Source organism: Sciurus vulgaris (assembly GCF_902686455.1).
Source record: "Sciurus vulgaris genome assembly, chromosome: 1".
NCBI classification, from domain to species: domain Eukaryota; kingdom Metazoa; phylum Chordata; class Mammalia; order Rodentia; family Sciuridae; genus Sciurus; species Sciurus vulgaris.
The window spans coordinates 158,067,156-158,086,747 of NC_136461.1; the positions used below are offsets into that span (position 1 = coordinate 158,067,156).

Here is a 19,592-nt window from a genome sequence, read left to right on the forward strand (position 1 = left end):
AAAGCTAATCTCTAGGGAAGTACGGTGTTAGGCACAGAATACAGCATGTGTAATACCCCAGGGAAGGCAAGGGTTTGCTGGTGTGTCTGTAATACTGGGGGAGAATGAGCTAGGGAGAAGACTTTTAGTTTGGAACTAAAAGCCAGATCAGGGAGAGCTTCCATAGGTCAAGCATGAGAGTTTGGATCATAATCTAGCCATAATAGGAAGCCATGAAAGTACAAAGCAAGAGATTGGCACACATTGACTTATACCTTGTGGAAATTTGTTCTACATGAGAAAGAACTATAGAGGGAAAGAGTTGAGGCAGGGAGACTGAGAGGGCTGGCATCCATGACACAACCTCCCCCATCCCTGCAGCCCTACCCCACCGCACCCGAGTCTGCACAAGAACAGTGAGTATCTCTTTGAGAAAGACACATTCCTAAAAACAAAAGAGGGATGGCATTACACCTCTGCTATCTTTTAGTCAAGATTTCAAGAACAAAGATTTCTGCACCCTTGATATCATGAAAATTTATCCTTTTTGCAATAGACATTTATACATTTTTATGCAAAGTTTGGTAGTACAATTTAGGGGCAAGTATTAATCTAATCTGTGAGTTGGAATGCTAAGATATAAAGAAATAACTTCTTCAATATCATAGTTTATATGTGAGTCATTTAAAATGTCTTCTTCCGATTCTTAGTATAATTTATAAAATTCAGGGTTTATAAAATTCAGGATAAATCGTTATTGAGTATGAAATTATCTCTGGTATGGATCTAATACCTCTGCATATTCTTGTTCCTTCTGATGATAAGCTCACCTTTATATAAGAAGCTCTGTTCTGCTCTGAAGACATTACATGCAATTTAAAAGATGCCAAAATGTAAGTGCATTCAACTTCTAATTTCATTTTGAATTAAAAAACTATCAGTAGTGCAAATGTTGACAATAATGACAAGTTAAGGCTTTATGTAGAAAAAAAATTTGTCAAGAAATTAAAAATCTAATCATCTTCCAACAATAAACACTTACCCGCATTGTTTATATGCAGAATTCTACTTGTTAAAGAGTCTTTCAGGATTCGCATTAGTGTGTAGAGTTAATGCTGTGTTGGTGAATTGGAGCTGCTAACTATTTGAATTGTCAACTGCATTTTGGTAGATTTTTGCCTTGAATGCTAAAGTGTGTGTGTGTGTGTGTGTGTGTGTGTGTGTGTGTTTTAAAGTATCATTTTGATGAATTTTATTGTTACATTAGATACAGTCTGTTTTTTTCCAATCAGTCATGTCCACTTCATCACTGTCAATGTGCTACAATAACATTAAATATGACCAGAGGTAAACATTATTGAAAGCTGTGCCTGTTACTGCTGTTTTACAGTAGCGTAATTTTGTTTTTATTTCCTTTGATTTTATGCTGATATGGGTTTCAGCAGTATTTGCCTGCAGCCTCTTTCAACTTTTCCTTTTAATTAAAACGCCTAATTGGGAGTAATAAAAACTTCCAATTAAGCCTTTTAAATAAAAACTGAAAGCTGAAAGTGGCTGTGTTGCAAATAGAGGCTGGCACTGACGTGTTGGTTATGGAGGGATTCTGTCACTGCAGGAGCATTTGTGGTGCACAGGTTTAGCCTGAGACCCGTGAGTTAAGAGAATCAGACCTTGGGAGAGTCAGAAAGACAATTTATGGTTAAACATCCTTTTGTTTTGAGGAGAGTCTTTGGTTCTGAAGCAGTACTGACAAGGAAGGGGAGCTTCATTTCACAATGGTAGGTCCAGTCTATAAAAATGTCAGTTATACAGCACTTTCAACAATAAAAATAAAAGATAAATAAAAAATAGAAGTATTTGAACAAAAAGATAAAGTATTCTAGATTGGGTGTTGTTTTCATTTAGGTTATATATATCTGAAAGTTTAGGTATATTAAAATTTTTGATATGCTTTATTTTCTTTAATTTCTTTTCTTTCTTTTTTTTTTTTTTTTTTATTTAACATTAGAGAAATGTGCTTGGAAAAAGTCTGCCACAGAGACAAGGATTATACAATCTGCACTTGGACAGATTGGTGCGCAGTTTGATCCTTGTGTACAAATTGAATAATAAAAGATTAAAATAAACATTTCACACTCTTTGAAATGTGTAAATATGTTGCAACTTTAATTCCTATTAGCTTATAGTAGATACATTTGGGGAATGGATGTGGATTATAATAGGGAGTTGCATTGGGAGGGGCTGTCTTTTAGGTTTGCTTCACAATTGGCTTGCGATTGATTTCATATTTTGGAGAGGTTAAAAGAAGGCAATTTTTATGTCTGAATCATTCGTTTGAAGTACAATATTATTTTAAACAATCTTTTTTCATATGGCCACTGATTTAGGATTATTTTTAAATTTTGGGGTTTTCGTATATTTGCTTATTAGATCTGTTGCTTAAAGAACAATTTGGAATATATAAAAAAAAATCAAAATCCTGCATAATCATTCCCCAAAGCGTTGTTAACACTTTGTTATTTTCTGTCAATTAAAAAATTCATTCTTTCTACATACATACAATAATAATAAAATTGAGGGCATATTTTCTATAATTTTTTATTTGTTCTCCTTTTCACTTAGCATTACATTTAGGCATTTCCCATCTTCCAAGACATATATGTATGTGTCCTTTTTTATCTGACTGGCCTCCAGTTTTTGGATGTTTGTGATTGAGAAGCTGAACTCTATAGTTGCTGAGACCTCAGATTTTGGAGTTTTGCTACCTATTTAATTTTTTATTCCCAAATCTACCAGCTGTGTGATCTTGGACAATTTCCTTTTCTGAGCTTTTGTTTTCTCCTACAAAAAGTGCAGAAAAACATGATTTACATCTCATTGGATAGATATAAGGATTATATGGGTATTCTATATAAAGGTGCCATGTCACACAGCATTACATGAATATTAGTTATTATTTCCAAATGTTTTCTATTTTCAACAATTTATAGATTTCATGTAATATAATAAAAATTATTCTCTGTTGTCTTTCATCCCATTTTAGAATGATTTATTCATATCTTTGATTATGTATCAGAAAGCTGTGAGTGTACTTCCTGTGGGGTCACATATTTGTTAAGATTATTCATAGGTAGTTTCTCTTGTTTTGGGGAGCTGTTATGGACGAAATCTTTTTTTTTTTTCTTTGCATTTTCTTTTTTTTTTTTTTTCTTTGGTGGGGTACTGGGGATTTAATTCGGGGGCACTCGTCCACTGAGCCACATCTACAGCCCTATTTTATATTTTATTACCGACGACAGGGTCTCACTGAGTTGCTTAGTGCCTCGCCTTTGCTGAGGTTGACTTTGAACTTGAGATCCTCTGGCCTCAGCCTCCCGAGCTGCTGGGATTACCGGTGTGTGCCACTGTGCCTGGCTTTTCAAAAATAAATTGCATTTTCAATAATTTGTTATTTGTATATCAGTTATTATATGGTAGATATTCATCTAATTTATCAATTAACTAAATTTCTAGTAATAATTGACATTAATTACTACCTTAAAGGTATTAAGGGCATATTAGTAAAATTGTCTGCTTCCAAGTCTTATATAAAATAATATTTTCCTAGATTTTAACTTTCTTAAATTTTCAGGTTTCTCTTTTTCTTTAAGTCAACTTTGAGATTCCTACCTATTTCGTCAATTTTTTCCTATATCTTAACATATAATTCTGCATTGAATTTACTCATGATAACTTTTTTCCTCTGTTATTAGACTCTTTTTTTTCAAGTTTATTTACCCATTATTAAATCTTTAATTTTGTCAAGATTTTCTAGATATTTACTAGTATTATCACTATTTTTTAAAAAATATAAGCTTTTGTTTCAAATTCATTTTTATTTTTATTATTCAATTTATTTTTTTGTAATTTTAAAAATTTTTATTTTTTTAATTTTAATTGTTTTCTAATTCTTTTAGGTAAACACTGAGGTGAAAAAAAGTAAGGCAATATTTTTTATCATATCATAAATTTGTTTCTGAGTATTTCTTTGCTTGCATTTAGTGCATTTTGCCATAAGATTTTTTCCCCCTCATTTTTATGTCTTTAAATTTTAGAAAAATGTCTGTTGGCTGTAATATCATATAAATTACTGTTTATTTTTTTCTCATCATTTCTTGTATTGACTCTTGTTTTTTTTTTTTTTGGCACTTTTTTTCATCTGTGAATCTCCCTGTCACACCCTGGTCCAGACTGTTGCTAGGAGTATCTTTTTAAAAGCAATGTACTCAATTTTTTTTTTTTTTACCATTAAATGTATCCAATTGACTCTATGATACAAAGCCAAAGTCTTTAGAATACATATTAAGTTCTCTGTAATTTCCCTAATCTTCATCTGTAGTCTTCATCTGCTACCATATCTCCATCACCTCCTAAAAAAATCTGTTGATCATTTATACTGTGTAACTTTCTTTATTTGGTTACTCTTATGTTCTTACTCTACTTCTCTAATCATATCCTTTATTACATGCATTACCTTCTGTGCAACTTCTCCTTTATCCCCAGCAACCACCTATCCATCTTTCCTGCTAATCTTGCAGAGTTTTGAGGTCATTTTGATACTGCTCTCACTGTATTCCATGAGCATTGTTTGTCTCCATGACTGTCTCCCACTGTTGACTGTTGATAAAGCCAGAAAATAAGTCTTTCAGACTTTGATATCACTATAACATTTAAACATCAAAATAATCCTATGAATTATGTTTTCTATTTTTGAAGATAGGAGAATGAAATTTAGAGAAGTTAATAAGTCACGGACTAGTCAATTACATAGATGGGATATGAATTGATCCAAATTGATATCCACTGCACTAATGTTTACAAGTTTTGACAAAAACATTTCCTCATGGCCAAAGAAAATGAGTGAAGCGTCTGTGTCCACACATCTGCTGACTTTGTCTGAAATAGCCCAATACAATACAATATTCTTTAAAGTACTGTTTTCTGCAGGGAGCATCTTTTGTTTATTTCTACTCTGTTCATATATGTTTTAATATGAAGTAATATTTTTTTATTTTCTATTAAGAAAATTAATAACCTTTTACCTGGACTTGATAGTTAACAGTAGATGGTCTTCTAATATTAGTAGATGATAAGTTGGTCACAATATTGATTGTGAGGTTAAACTGCAAAGCAACGAAACCATGTTTTAAATTCAGCAATAAGGGCAATTTCTTTTTTATGTTACTCTAGACTCCCATACCAGGTATGAATACCAGAACCCCCCATGGTTTACCCTTTCCATTGCTGAAGAGAGTTACCCAGAATGCTACTACAAAGGTGATGTGATGCAAAGTTTTTATACTAATCTTGGTGTAAATTTATACATATTTACCATGTTATTTAGATAGCAAATACCCTTTATGAATGGTGAACTTATGTTTATCTGACCTCTGGTTCTTTTACTATTCCCAGATTATCGTCAAAGGACTTTTTTCATAAAAATATGATTCTTAATTTTGTCTTTAATATGGCTCAAACAATTCTTACGACCTACAACTGACTCTCTCTGTCTGGTTCTTAAACATCAATTTCACTGTAACAATGATATGTTTTATAGTAAAGATATTCAAAGTTTTGCATAACTATTCAGTCATGAAAGAATATCTGCTTAATATACCAGCTTTATGAATTGCTCCATTACTAAGTATATAAATGAGTTAATAACTTTGTCACTGTATTTTTTGTTTCCCTCACAGACAGAATAATGGATTTCAGCAATGAATTAGAAGTCTTTGATCACTGCCTTCCTAAAGCCACTAGAAAAATCTGGTGTAGTAGGACATCTTTCATGTTCACCGTTCATGTGATTATGTTTTAAATACGGATGAACATTCATAAGCATATTTAAACCAGATTTTTGCTTCCACATTTGCCATCTCTAACACCTTATTTGACACACTGAAATGGTCTAGAAGCAAATCATTTGAGTTAAATGGTTCATAGTTCTCGGTATATGATCTCATGGCTGCTGGGTGCCTGATTAATTTGATAGACACTAATTTTCCTGTGCTTGGGGCTGTCAAAACTTGCAACCATTCACATTTACTCATTCACTCATTTTTTTTTCTAAGTCAACAGCTTTCCTTATAAAAATACCCAGATAGATTGTCAACTTGCTCAACAATTGTGTTATCATTCATCACTTAAAAAATCTACATGCTTTTATAGATGTCATCACTGGAAATAGTGTACCATGATCTACAAAACTGGCTATTCCTCACTTGAGAATTTTATCCCATTTTCATCTAATTCCATGAGATTTTCTTTCCAAAATAATTTTGAATTTGAATTTGAAGGAAACTTTAAGCAATTTTAATATATTTGCTTAATTATAATTTTCATGATATTAGAAGAACTCCTCTGCACCATATTGCCTTAGTTCTTAACTAATCTAATCAGCCTTCTAGTGTTTTGATTTTAAAATTTCCTCGATAATGGATTTTAAGTAATGTTCTAAGGTAGCCCTAAAGTTACCATGCAGGGTTTTCATGTAGAAGATAAAGGGTCAGGGGTCATTTGACTTTCCTTAGTAATTAATCCAATGGTATAAAAAAGCATGTGAGGATATTCTGATAGGTTTAAGTGTACTTATTGCTAATTCACAAATCATGCTTGGGTTAGGACTTTTACTATTAAGTTCATTTGGTGGAGCTGCAGGGATAAAGCCAGATAATGATTGAATTTATTTCATTTTTAGAGTTGTTTCTCTAACTTTGCTGTATCTAGCACTACATCTTTCTATTTGAAAATAATTCATAAAATCATTAACCTTAGAAACAGAAATAAACAAAAATCAGAGTTTTCATTATTTAGTGGTTGATAAGGATGTAAAAACAACAAAGGATAAACCTATTTTTTTCTCATATTTTGTAAATCAAATTTTGATCTAGGTTAATTTCATCAGAAATCTGAACAGATTTATAGAAGTCAGTTTTTCTTTTAAAAAAAGAAAGAAAAAAGAAAAAAAAAAGAACATACAACTCTGCATGACTTCATTGATCTGCTGAGTCATCAGATAGTAAACTCATCTCCTCTTGTGCACCTTTAGCATTAGATAATGTGTTCTCCAAGACATGGTTCTTTTGCTTTTGAATGCACCACAAGTATGTACATATTTCCCTTTTCACATAAGGGAAATGCACTAGATTTTAAGGTCATTCATTACATTGAAAATATTCTATTGTCAAGTATTTTCATGGAAAATCATAAACTGTCCAGTATGAGAAAATAGAATTCTGCCAGTATGTGTATATACATATAAAGAAACCTTATTTCATTTAATTTCCAATATTCCTAATCCACTGTATCTTTTTCCCCTCCTCCTCTGCTCCCCATCTCAAATTTTCACAGATTCCTTTGCTTTAGGGCTTATTGGGAATCAGGGTCCTGTCACAGGGAGTCCTTCCCAATGAACCTACTGCTCTGGAGTCCTTCTCAGTCCTGCCCTGGGTTCTATTCACTCCCTGGGCTGCTTCTTGCTGGGCATTCCTGGCTATAGTCTTTGAGGATGGAGTGCTGATCCCGTCACAGCAGAGCTGATAGAGAGGTAAAAATGAGGGTGCACACTTCCCTGTAAAGTCCCTATTTCTTATTTTCTAGTAGCACTGTCAATACATTTATCAAACCTCACTGAAGTGTTCCACATTTCTATGGTTTTCTTATACTAGATGTCAAATGATTGCAGCTGTAGCTTCCTGTATCTCCATGGTGCAAGGGAGGCACCTTTATCATGGGGAGGCGCCGAATGTGGTCTGAGATCTTATCTTTACTCTCCAGATTTCAGGGCATCCCAACTGCTCGGGGACACCTCCTTCTTTAAACCTTAGGACATGAATCCACATTATTTTAAAGCAAAGACTATGTGGCAAATGCTCCTTCGTAGAAGCAGACTCACTTGTTCAGTTATTTAGTTTACATTAACCTGAGTAATGTCTTCAGCAGTACAGTCTGTAATCCTAGGTGCTCTGAACTCATAAAAGAACCCGAACTCTCATAAATTGAAATGGAATGGTGATATTTCAGATTGATATGTTTGGTAAGACATGTTTTCTAGTGTACTATAAATTTTGGTAAGTTATATCACATTTAAATTATGCTAGGAATGTTTGATCTTTGAAGGAATAATAGGACAGATCATTCTGGGAGACAATGGATTTGTAATCCTTCCTTCTCTCCCTTCCTTCTTTCTTTCCTTATTTTGTAAAGTTTGTGGATTAAACAGCATGCCTTCTGAGATTGCCTTTATGTTCAACTTACGTGCACGTTTGTTGCCAGTGTTATCTTTACAATATGTCTTTTGAATGACTTTGTCTATATTCCCCTATATTATGGTCTGACGTCCAGAAAGTTACTGTAGCCAATAGGAAATCTGCTTTTTTTTTTTTTTTTTTTTAAATTTTACCTTTGATATTCTTTTAGGACCTTGGGTCTCAGTGGGGTTGGAAGGGTGATAACTTTAGTAAGCATCAACAGTGAAATCTCTTGAAAGCATCACTTACTGTTAAAAATAATTTTTCTCTTTTCCTTGCCCTGAAATCCTATTTCTCTCTTCCCTTTTCCTTGTCAATATGCATTTATGGTCTAGTTTGAATAAGTTATAAGAATAATATAAATAAAAAAATCCTCTTAAAACTTTCGTAAAAGAGTTATATAATTATCAGAAGGTGAATATGTAGAAAACAAAATCAATAATAGGATGTATATGCATGTCAGTGCTGATGACTTTGTTTAAAAATGTAATGATTAGGCAAAAAGGTAGCAGCTATAGCTGGACTTGCTTTTCAAAAACTCCGCTGCCAACTAATAATTATTGTTCCTGAAATTTCATCATTAAGGCTTCTTTCTTTTAACCTATTGATTTTTATGATGAATGAATTATAAGTGGTTTCAAGCACTGGTGCCATATTTTAGCAAAGCTGATCAAGCATGTGTTTTTACACATTTGAACATTTAATACCCAAGGGAGAATGGAAAGGGGCATTTCAACAAGAAGAGATAAATTGCAATACAGGAGTTCTGGGAAATGAAGAAAATCTTTGTCTATTTCAAAATATAATTTGAAAGTGAAATTGTGCAGTCAAGGAGAAGAAGGTTTTAATCTGGAAAAGGGAGGTTGAAGGCATGTCTTTGTTCTCCCCTTTCTTTTTCAACCCCTCTCTGCATGTTGCCCCTAGACCCAGCAAATTCAAATGCTTGGATAAACTACTAAGTAGAAATAAAAATGATAATTCTCTTTTATTTCTTCTTTTTCTACACAGTCATAATAGGTGGATTTTCATTAAACATGGGAAGATAAAAAATGGGAAATGCACTTTCCCTGAACTCTCTCAATGTTCTATAAAATGTTCAATTAACTGTGCTTGCCACTGTCCATATTTCTTTTCATACTCTGTAGATTGCATGAGGCCTCTCCAGTGGCTCAGTTAACATTAAGAAAAGAGACTCAATTTATTATTTTTACTGAACTCAGAAAAGCTGGTGAATAAATACTGCTACTAATCATTTCATTTGCTTCATGACCTATTGTTTAAACTTTGGAGGAAACCATAACACAGTAGGAACTAAAACTATCTTAACAGAAGTCAGTTAGTAGATAATAGGAATACAACTTGACTTTCCCCATGCCTCTGTGCACCATATCCAGCCCCTCCCATTAAAGTGGGCCATCAAGCCATTAACATTCGAACAAGGAATTCCATTATACATTCCATAAAGAATTATTAATAATAAAAGTTTGAAAAGATGGAGGCACGGTTAAAACCATAAGGCATTATGTGTGGAGATATCTGGTCTGAATCCCAGCTCTGTAATCTAATAGCTATGTGACCTGGGACAAGCTATTTATTCTTTCTAAACATTAGTTTTCTCATTTTAAGAATGGGGACAGTAATGCTTTACTCACAGGTTATAGTAAGGACTAAGTGAAACACTGAATAGAAAATATTAAGAATAATAAATGGCACAGGACAATAGCTCAATAGCCCAGTAATAATATTATTCATGGAAACTAAGCAAGAACTTTTTCTGTCATTGCTATGATTATGAAATTATTGTCTAGAAGACAGCAAAGGTCAAAGTAGCGATTTTCCCTTTTATTTCATAAAATGTGAGGGGTCCGTTCTCTGATAGTTTCTGTTAACAGGGAGATGTGTGTATATGTATGTGAGTGTGTGTGTGTGTGTGTGTGTGTGTGTGTGTGAGAGAGAGAGAGAGAGAGAGAGAGAGAGAGAGAGAGAAAGAGAGAGAGAGAGAGAGAGAATTGACATGGGATAATGATATTCCTTCTTGGGTATATTTAAATTGATCAATTTAAAATATTTAGTGGCTGCGTAGGGGAAAGAGCAATGGACTTGGAACAAGAAAAACTCAGGTTTAGATCTAAGCATTGCCAAATATTGATTATATTAAATACTTGGTTTATGTAGGTGCCCAACAAGTGTTTGGTAGATTTAAAGACAAGTGAGTTGTTAGTTACTGAATATTGAAGTTGGATATAATTTCAATAGGCTATACCTTTTGTTTCTTTTAAAGGTATTAGTAGAATGATGAGAGCTTGAAAGCAAAGTTAGGTTAAGGAATTGTACACAAATGTGCGACAGTCATACAGAAGCTGATAGAAATGCCAGATCCTCCAAAATGCTTTCTTTACTGACATGGAGACACTAATAGGGAGATCGATCATTATTTCTGAATGATTTATTTGGTTTAGGGATGTTTGGTTTCAGGAGCCTTTTTTATGCTTGAAAATAACTGAGAACTTGAGAGGGCTCTAGTTTATTAGAGTTATATCTATTGATGTTGTATTAAAATTCAAAATTGAGAAACTTAAGAGATAAAAATAAGATAATTTCCTGTTAAAATTAATAACATTTTCATGAAAAAGAACTATATTTTCCAAAACTAAAAAATATGTAAAAGCATGGCATTTTCCATTTTTGCAAGTCTGAACAATGTCTTGATTAATAGAAAACAACTAGATTCTCATATGTACTTCTGCATTTAGTCTGTTGAGATATCATTTGTCAAGTAGCCTCTCCACTATACACTTGTAAAAGAATGAGAGTGAAAAAAAGTTAACATCTTAAATTTGCTGTGGAATAAAACTTGATCCCAAAGATTCCCTGAAAAACTATCTGAACTCTTCTGGGTTTCTGGCTCACACTTGCAGAACTACTGCTAACAAGTTAATCATTTTGCCTCCACCTGTCTTCTTTTGCATTCAAAGACCCTTGGAAAGGAAATCATTGTTCCTCAACATTTTAGAGTGAACGGACTTACTAAATTCTTTTAAATCCTTCTGAGTGGGATATAGAGAAAGAATGAGAGCAATGTAGACTTAAATAAAATATGGCCTCAAAAAAGAAGGACATAGGCACAATGAATGGATGTCAATTGCACATCACAGCTTGTATATTGGCTCCGTTACTTAACAGTAGCTTAAATCTGACCAGTTACTTAATGATTTTAAGGTTCAGCTTACCCATTTATAAAATACATAATAATATTTAATTCATGATGTTACTGATTAAATCAGGTACTATGTGTAAAACACTTAGCTTCATGTCTGACACACAGCAAGTGGTTCATTATTAAATCATTACTATTATTATTTCATCCAGGACTTGACCTGCTTCTAAACACATGTAAACTTTCTCTATATGGCCATATTTTTCTGTAGTAATAAATATCTTTGTGCAAAAGTGTTCCATATTGAGAAATAATGTCCTTAGGTTAAAATCTCATTGGAATTACTGGTTCAATAAACATTTTTAAAGCTTTGAATTTATATTAGGAAATTAGTTTCCAAGGGGCTGTATCATTACCACTCTTATCAGGAATGTATGAGTGTTTGATAAGCTTATGTAGATTCTGGGCCCTGGGATACAATAGTAAGCAAAAAAAGAAGAGCTGCCTCATGAGCTGAAACAAGCAATATAACTTGTTTAGATGTTTACAAATTTGATGGCTAAGACATGAAATGTCTATTGAATACAAAGTACCAACATGTAAGCACATGGGAAAAAATAGGTGTGGTCATAGTATACATGGAAGTTTTCCAGTGATTCAACTTACCATCAAAAAAAAGAGTTAATTTATCATATTTTCCTGAATCCTTAGTGCTAAAGGATTTGTTTTGTTTTGACTGGCATACCTTTAAAAGCTTTCATGCCATACTTTATCAATCTATTTATTTTCCAGGCAGTAGTTTACCATTGGACAAGCTATTCTATGGACTTTAAATTTTATCCTGTTTTAAAATCCCAGTAGAGATGAGGTAAGAATGAAGGAAATGTGAAGGATAGATGGAGGTAGTTACACACAGGTAAAATTCTGAGATAGACATGATGAAACAGTTTTTCAACAGGTCTGCCATAGTGTTGGAACAGAGTTTGAAATGAAACTCCTTTCTTTGCTTCCGTTGGTGGGTTGTGTCTGTATAAACTGAGGGCTTCTGCAATGGAGAAAGTCCCTTTTTGTGTTAGCAGCTAATCACAGCAGGGGACGCTTACCAGTGTCAAATCCGATGGTCAAAGCCTGCAAAGCTGATTGTTCTTCACCACAATCGAGGGGTATGTTCCAGCTCTAAATGGTAGGCTTGCGACCTCTAGTGTTGCAACAGAGCTGAGCAGCTCACTGCCTGCTCCTTACTGGGTTCTTGTCTTGCATATTCAAAGAACAAAATTTATGGGACATCAGGAGGCAATAGTGAAAGTAGTAGGATTTATTCAAGTGTGAAGAATAGAAACAGTACTCTCATAGGGGCAAGAGGGGAACCCATTGTTGATGTCACTTGAGTGCGCCAGTCTTCGGGTTTAAATAGTACTTGGGTCAAGGCTGTTGGTCCAAATTTGTGCTAATCAGGGTTTGGGAAAGCACCATGCTGTTGGTTAGCCCTGTTAGTGTGACAGATCTGCATACCCTGGCTTGCTGAGCCTAAGACCCATGCTGGCATGGTGGCTCTGCATAGCCAAGGCTCTTATGCCAGCTCCAGCCTGCTGGGTCTGCTGCTCCACAGCTCTTGGACAAGGACTTGGCTTCATGGGAAAGGTGTAAGTGAGGACATGATGGTGTTATGGGTCTTTGTCAGGGTCTTAAGCCCCCTTGCTCTTCTTGACCAGCGACAGGGGAAGGGGACACTCCCCAACAAGGTCAGACCGGGATAGGTAGGGCCGACTGACTGCCGGCTCCCAGCCCTCTGGGCGGAAGACAATCAGACTGTCAGGGAGACCGGTCACAGCAGGAACTCGTTTATTGAGGAAATCACACAGCTTTTATGTAGGGTGGGGGCTAGGCAGGAACCAATCAGCTTAAAGGTCAGCAAGGCACGGGGTTCACGCAGGCAAGAGTCCCATAGGACTATATGGCAAGCACGAGCTGATCACGTTCTCGGAACTGTTGTTAACCAATCCCTGATGGTGGACCGATTTCTCCTCATTAACTATTGAAACCGCCTTTGAGGCCTTGATCTTGCTCACTCGCCAGGGAGTAAGAAGTCAGCCTGAGTTAGTTAATGTGTCATTAGTCCCAACAGGTCTTAAGGGTTGAGTTGTGTCACTTCCCAACTTCATATGTTAAAGTCCAAATTCCCAGGACTTCATGACCCTGCATGTGGAGTTAGGGTCTTTAAAGGGAGTGTTAAGGTTAAATGAAGTCATATGAATGGGAAAGAGGAAACCAGGCTGAGCAGTCATTCAGAGTCACAATTGCTGTGGATAAGCAATTGTGCAGGTAAGCATCTGATCATAGCACTGAAAGTATAGGTCACAAGTCAGAGGGAATTATAATATTTTTCTTTGGATTTATCGCTTTTGAAAAAAGTTGCTTATATACCCAGAAAGGTCTGAAGATATAATAAAATCACTGCAAATCCTGCAGTCCTGAGGTAGCCACTGCTAATATCATGCTCCTTATGAGCATTTGTTTCTGCATGCATGTGTACGCACCCCCTCCACACACCTACTAGGTTACATTCAGTTACAAGTGACAGAAAACAAAATAACAATGATATAAGCATGACAGAGGCTCATTTCTCTCTCTTGTATAGAAGTCTGGGTAGGTAGTTCAGAACTGACCTAGTTTTCTACTGTTCCCAAGTTACTCTATCTGGTTGCTATATTCTATGTGGTCTCCACATCAGGGTTCAAAGACAGCACCTGCGTTCACTTTAGCATGTATAAAGTTCTGTGTCATCTATGACTTGTTCCTCCCAACTATAATTTTGCAAAAGAAAAAAAAAAAGATGAAAGGAATAAAGGAAGGAAGGGAGGGAGGGAGAGAGAAGGGAAGAAGGAGATATACTAAAACAAGGACACATAGGACAGACTCCAGGAGAAAAGAGTATCACAGACCAAGGAAAGCCCTAAGAATGCAACCAACCAGTGGACGTCGTGGATTTGTGGACTTCAGAGCATTGAGGAAATTAGTTTCTGATATTTAAACCACCTGGTGTGTGGTACTTTGTTAGCAGGCCTAGGAACCTGGCACAGAGGGAATCTGGGGAAAAGGGAGCATCAATCTGTGTTCTGTGAGGTCCTTGAGACCAAGGATGGTAGCTTTTCTCTATCCTGGTAAATGCAGCCCTGGCATAGCTTCTGGCACATGTCGATCTTCTTTTGAGCAAACCGTGACTCAGATTTGTGACAAACTGCCTGGGTGGATGAGAACACTATCAAAGTACCCAGTAGGATATACAGAATGGTGATAAATAGCAGAAAGACCAGAGTGGAAGGAAGGGAACAAGGGAAGGGAGGCAGAGAGGGAAAGGGGAAGTGCTGGGGACTGAATTAGAGCAAATAATATTCCATGCTTTTATAATTATATCAAAATGAATCCTAATGTTATGTATAACTAAAAAGAACAATTTAAAAAGTACACAGTAGGGCCTGTTTTTGCACATGCAGTTGTTTGAATAGAATATAAACAATCCATTCTACTTAGAAGAATTCCTCTAAGAATCACTTTACTTTTAATAAGACTTGCTCATTTTCATAAAACAGCAACATGTTTTACCTTGACATTTATTTTACAAATGACCTTTATTTTACATCTTTAAAAATTTTAAATGAACAATCAAATCTTCTTAGAAGGTAGCTTTTTGCTATGGTAGCTTTTTTTCTCCCCGTTCAACTCTTTGTTGCAAGTATTGCAAACTGAATTGGAATAAATTTAAACTTAGTTAATTGAGTTAGGTTTTATTAAAGTTATAGAACTATGGATAATTAAGTCATGAACAATAAACTACACAAGATTCTAGTGGGAAAAAAAATCAATGCATGCAAAGTTGATTGTTGCTTTTCTAGGATCCTAAATCAGGGACTGCAAAGACTGCATTGTATATGCTAAATTTGGAGCTTCTCTTTTAGCTAGTCGACATTAGCAGAGGGATCTTAAAAAATATTAATGGTGATGGCTTCAGTGTAACAACCTTTTTCTCTTTTTTTTGTCTTTCTGCACACAGATACAAGATATTCTTAAGTATTTTTTAAAGAGATTATTTGCATCATTAGTCTTTCTTTTTCTTTGTCAAATCAAGCTAAGAAAAATAAAATGTTATGGTGATTTGGAATTAACCAAAGATATTAAATGGCAAATTTTCCTGCTTTGAAGAAATTCTTTAAAATTTATTTTTCTAAAAAATTAATTATTTATATTGTTTAGTTATTGATTTATTAGTTAATTGCTAAGATTCTTCTTTGAACTATTTTAGAATTTAAGACAGTGAAATATAAATTAATTTGGTTATATTTATTTTTACAGGAATCCCTGGAAAATGTGTAGGGGAATTTATTTGAAAAGGAGCATAAATGCTTTTAGTAAGTAGAAGATTTCTTCCTTTTAAAACTTCCAGTGTCTGAGTCAGGTGTTATAGGATATGATTTGTGTAAAGGTTACTATTAATAGAGAAACTTAAGTAAAGGGCTGGAAAACATAGTCCAAACAATATATAATATTAGGAATGGGAAACAGCTACAAATTCACAAAACTCGTATCTTGTATATCTCTTGTATATCTAATTATATGCATTTTTGTCCTACATGTACATTAATTTTAACCATTTTTTTTTTGTCTCTCCCTCTTTTTGTTCCTCTTCCCCTTTCTCTTTTCCTTCCTCTCCTCTTTCAACCATCTGAGCCCCCAGGTTTGTCTCACTATAACTTCTCAAGTGTAGACTGCAGTCTTTGTGCCTGGAGCCCCCTTGGAGTTATGCTGAGTTCAGCCATTGTGACCCCATAGAACAGCCCCATGAATTCAAGATTAGTCACTTCTTATTTAATTTCTCCAACAGTTCCATGACTCCAACAACTCATTCCTAGGAATTCCCTTTATTTGGCTTTCTACTTTGAACTCAAGTAAAGAGAACAAAAATTTAAGTTATAGAAGAGCACTTACTTGAGGTGAGATGCTTTGAAACAATGAACTACCCCTTGAGGTGGGGCCATCTGACACATTGGGGCTTTCCTATTAACTGCACCACCAGTATATCTTGCTTATCAGTTTTTCTGATACATTTAAAGCTATTCTTAGAGATTTTTTAGTATAAAAAATATCTATGAGAACTTAATCTTGTCTAGTTATTGGCTTGGATATTAAAGATACTTTGGTGTCTCTTTGCTTCCTCATCTGTAAAAATGAAGGTTGTGGTACTATATCAGAGGTCTTTAAACACAGAATAGCATGGGGTAGTTGTAAAAAATACAGATTCAAGGTCTGTGCTCCAATCTTTTGAAATCTCAGGGACCAGGACTTGAGACTATAAATTTCTAAAATGCTTTCCAATTGATACAGATTTGGAAAAAATATTAGTCAGCTTTTCTGTTACTATGACAAATATCTGAGAAAAAATGACTTGAAGAGGCAAAGATTTATTTTGGCTCACAGTTTCAGAGGTTTCATTCCATGATTGGTGGCCCCCTTGTAGTGGGCCTGTGGCAAAGCAGAGCATCATGGTGGAGAAGGCATGGTGGAGTGGTTGTTCACCTTATGGCAATCGGGAAGAAGTGAGATAGGGAAGTGAGGAACCAGGGGCAAGATGAGTCCCCAAGGGCACATGCCCTAGGACACACTGTTTAACTAGGTCCACCTCCTACAATTTCCCCTACGTCCAAATAATGCCATCAAATCATAAATCTACTAAAGAGATCAGAGTTCTCATGATCTGATGACTTCCCCAAATTTTCACCTCGACATTGCACATTGGGGACCACACCTTCAACTCGTTAGCCTTTGGGTGTTGGTCTAGATCCAGATTATTACAGAAACCACTGGAAGAGGAATCATGATGCTTCTATACATACCAGCTGCCTGTGGTGATTTGTTTGTTTGTTTTTTTAAACTTATATTTGAGATTCTTGGTAATATTGTGTTCATTCTTCCTCTCCCTCCAACTTCATTATTTTGCATTTGGCTTGCTATTCATTCAGTTTGCTAATTATTTTGAGTCAAGGGTGCAGTGTTAATGATTAAAGCATGTGTTCTGCCCAGAGCTGTCTTTCCATATGGCTGTTACCCGACTCACAAATAAATCTACTATTTTGAGTTATTATTTGTTAACCTCTGAGATTATATTATTAGATATGTCTACTTTGACCTCAATTAATTTTTCTTCATTAGGGATATATGTTTTTTTTTTCTTAACAAGAATCAAATAGATATCCTAAACAAATATAGGAAAGAAATTACTAAATTGATAAAAAAAATACACATTTATGGTTTGTCTGACTAAAACAGGAGACACTGTGATAGATAAAATGTTTGAAGTCAGAAGAACTGCCTCTGAATTTTACATGTTTGAAGGGGATTGTAGGGTGCAAAGAAAAGAAGGCATTATTGCTGAAAAATGTAAAGGTCATTGATCAACTCAACAATTATTTATGGGACAGGGTCTATATCAGACTGTCCTGGTGATACACTAGTGAACAAATGAGACAAGGTCTTTGCTTTTTGAATTAGATTCATAATGGTGGAGACAGACAATCAATTATGAATAAAAAATTTATTAAATAAATGCTAATATTAAAGTAGGTTTCATGATAAGTGTTACAAAGAGAAATTTAATGGGATGATGTGATAGAAAGTTACTGTGTGGTTCCTTTGTATTGGAAGGTCTTTCCCTGCCTCTCTGAAAAGGTAACATATAAGGATGGAATTGAATGATCAGAGATAACTATGTGAAGATCAGGGGGAAGAACATTTCATGAGTAAAGAGCAGCTTAGTGCAAAGTCTCTAAGTTTGATCTTGGAACATTTGAGGAGCCATAAAGAGGTCAGTATGTCAGGAGACTAGTAGATAATCAGGGAGCATGTTGGGAAGTGACAAGCTAAATTGTGTAGGGTCTTGAAGGAATTATTTATAAGCCTAAATAAGAAGTTCGTTGGTAAGGAGTGACCTTATATTGCTTAATTTATGTTTTTGACTGCTCGGTGAAGATTAACCTAGAAAGGACCATAAAAAATTTCAGAAGTCAAAGTAGAACTTTATTGCTGTGTTCAAGAAGGTATGATGGATTTACCTTGGACTAGAGGTATGGTTCCAGAGACGGAGGGTGCAGGAATTTGAACTATAATTTCAAGGTAAGGAAAACAAGACTTGCTGACTGATTCATAAGCTTATTGAGGGAATGAGAATCATCAAAAATGCAGGTCTTGAGCAACTGGGAAGTGATAATGCTGTTGACTCAGAGGCAGGTGTCTGGGCAGCAGCCTATCACTTCTCTACTCTTCCTTTATTAGTCTTTTAGGCATTTTGACATGGGACTGCACAATCAGTGCTGTGTAGTCAAAAGAGTCATTGCTGAAACATCTAAGCTCTACCCTTAATCAAATTTGACTGTTGAGATAATTACATAGATTTTCTGAACTCAGATTTCTAAGTTGTGATCTAAGCATTGAGATCGTGAATGTGCACAGCAGGGGATCTGTACAGAGAAGGAGCATTAATTGTTAATTCTTTACATAAGTGTTTATGTCAGCTTTTTCACAGCTGTGACTAAAAGACCCAACCAAAACAATTAGAAGGAAAAGTTTATTTGAGGGTTCACGGTTTCAGAGGTCTTAGTCCATAGAAGGTCAGCTCTATTCCTCAGGGCTCGAGGTGAGGCAGAACATCATGGAGGAAGAGTGTGGCAGAGGGAAGTAGCTCACATGGTGATCAGGAAGCAGAGAGAGAGGTCTTCACTTGCAAGATACAAAAATACACCCCAAAGTCATGCCTCAATTCCCACCTCTGCTAGCCACAACCTACCACTTCAGTTACCGCTCAGTTAATCCCTATCAGTGGATTAATTCACTGAGTGGGTTAAGACTCTCACAATCCAATCATTTCTCTTCTAAACCATCTTGCATTGTCTCACACAGGGGACAGCTCATATACAAACCTTTGGGGGACATCTCATATGCAAACCATAACAATAAGAATTCAAGCTTTCCTTAGGGCACTCTACCCCGCTCACCACAGGATTTAGATATCACTAGTTGAGGTGGTCACTTCAGTTCATTTTAGTAGATTTTATCTGAAGTGATGGAGGATTGTGAAGATTTTCTACGTCTATTTGAAGAAAGACTTATCTTTAACTATA

At 35.2% G+C, this 19,592-nt stretch overlaps 1 long non-coding RNA gene across 1 annotated transcript; it reads left to right on the plus strand.

The window, feature by feature from the left end:
- Positions 1-1,619: 1,619 nt before the first annotated feature.
- On the plus strand, positions 1,620-16,623 carry LOC306641013. The gene is made up of 4 exons (XR_013757986.1): positions 1,620-1,757; positions 7,369-7,564; positions 15,775-15,830; positions 16,157-16,623. It is a non-coding gene; the product is annotated as an uncharacterized lncRNA (long non-coding RNA).
- The last annotated feature ends 2,969 nt before the right edge of the window (positions 16,624-19,592 follow it).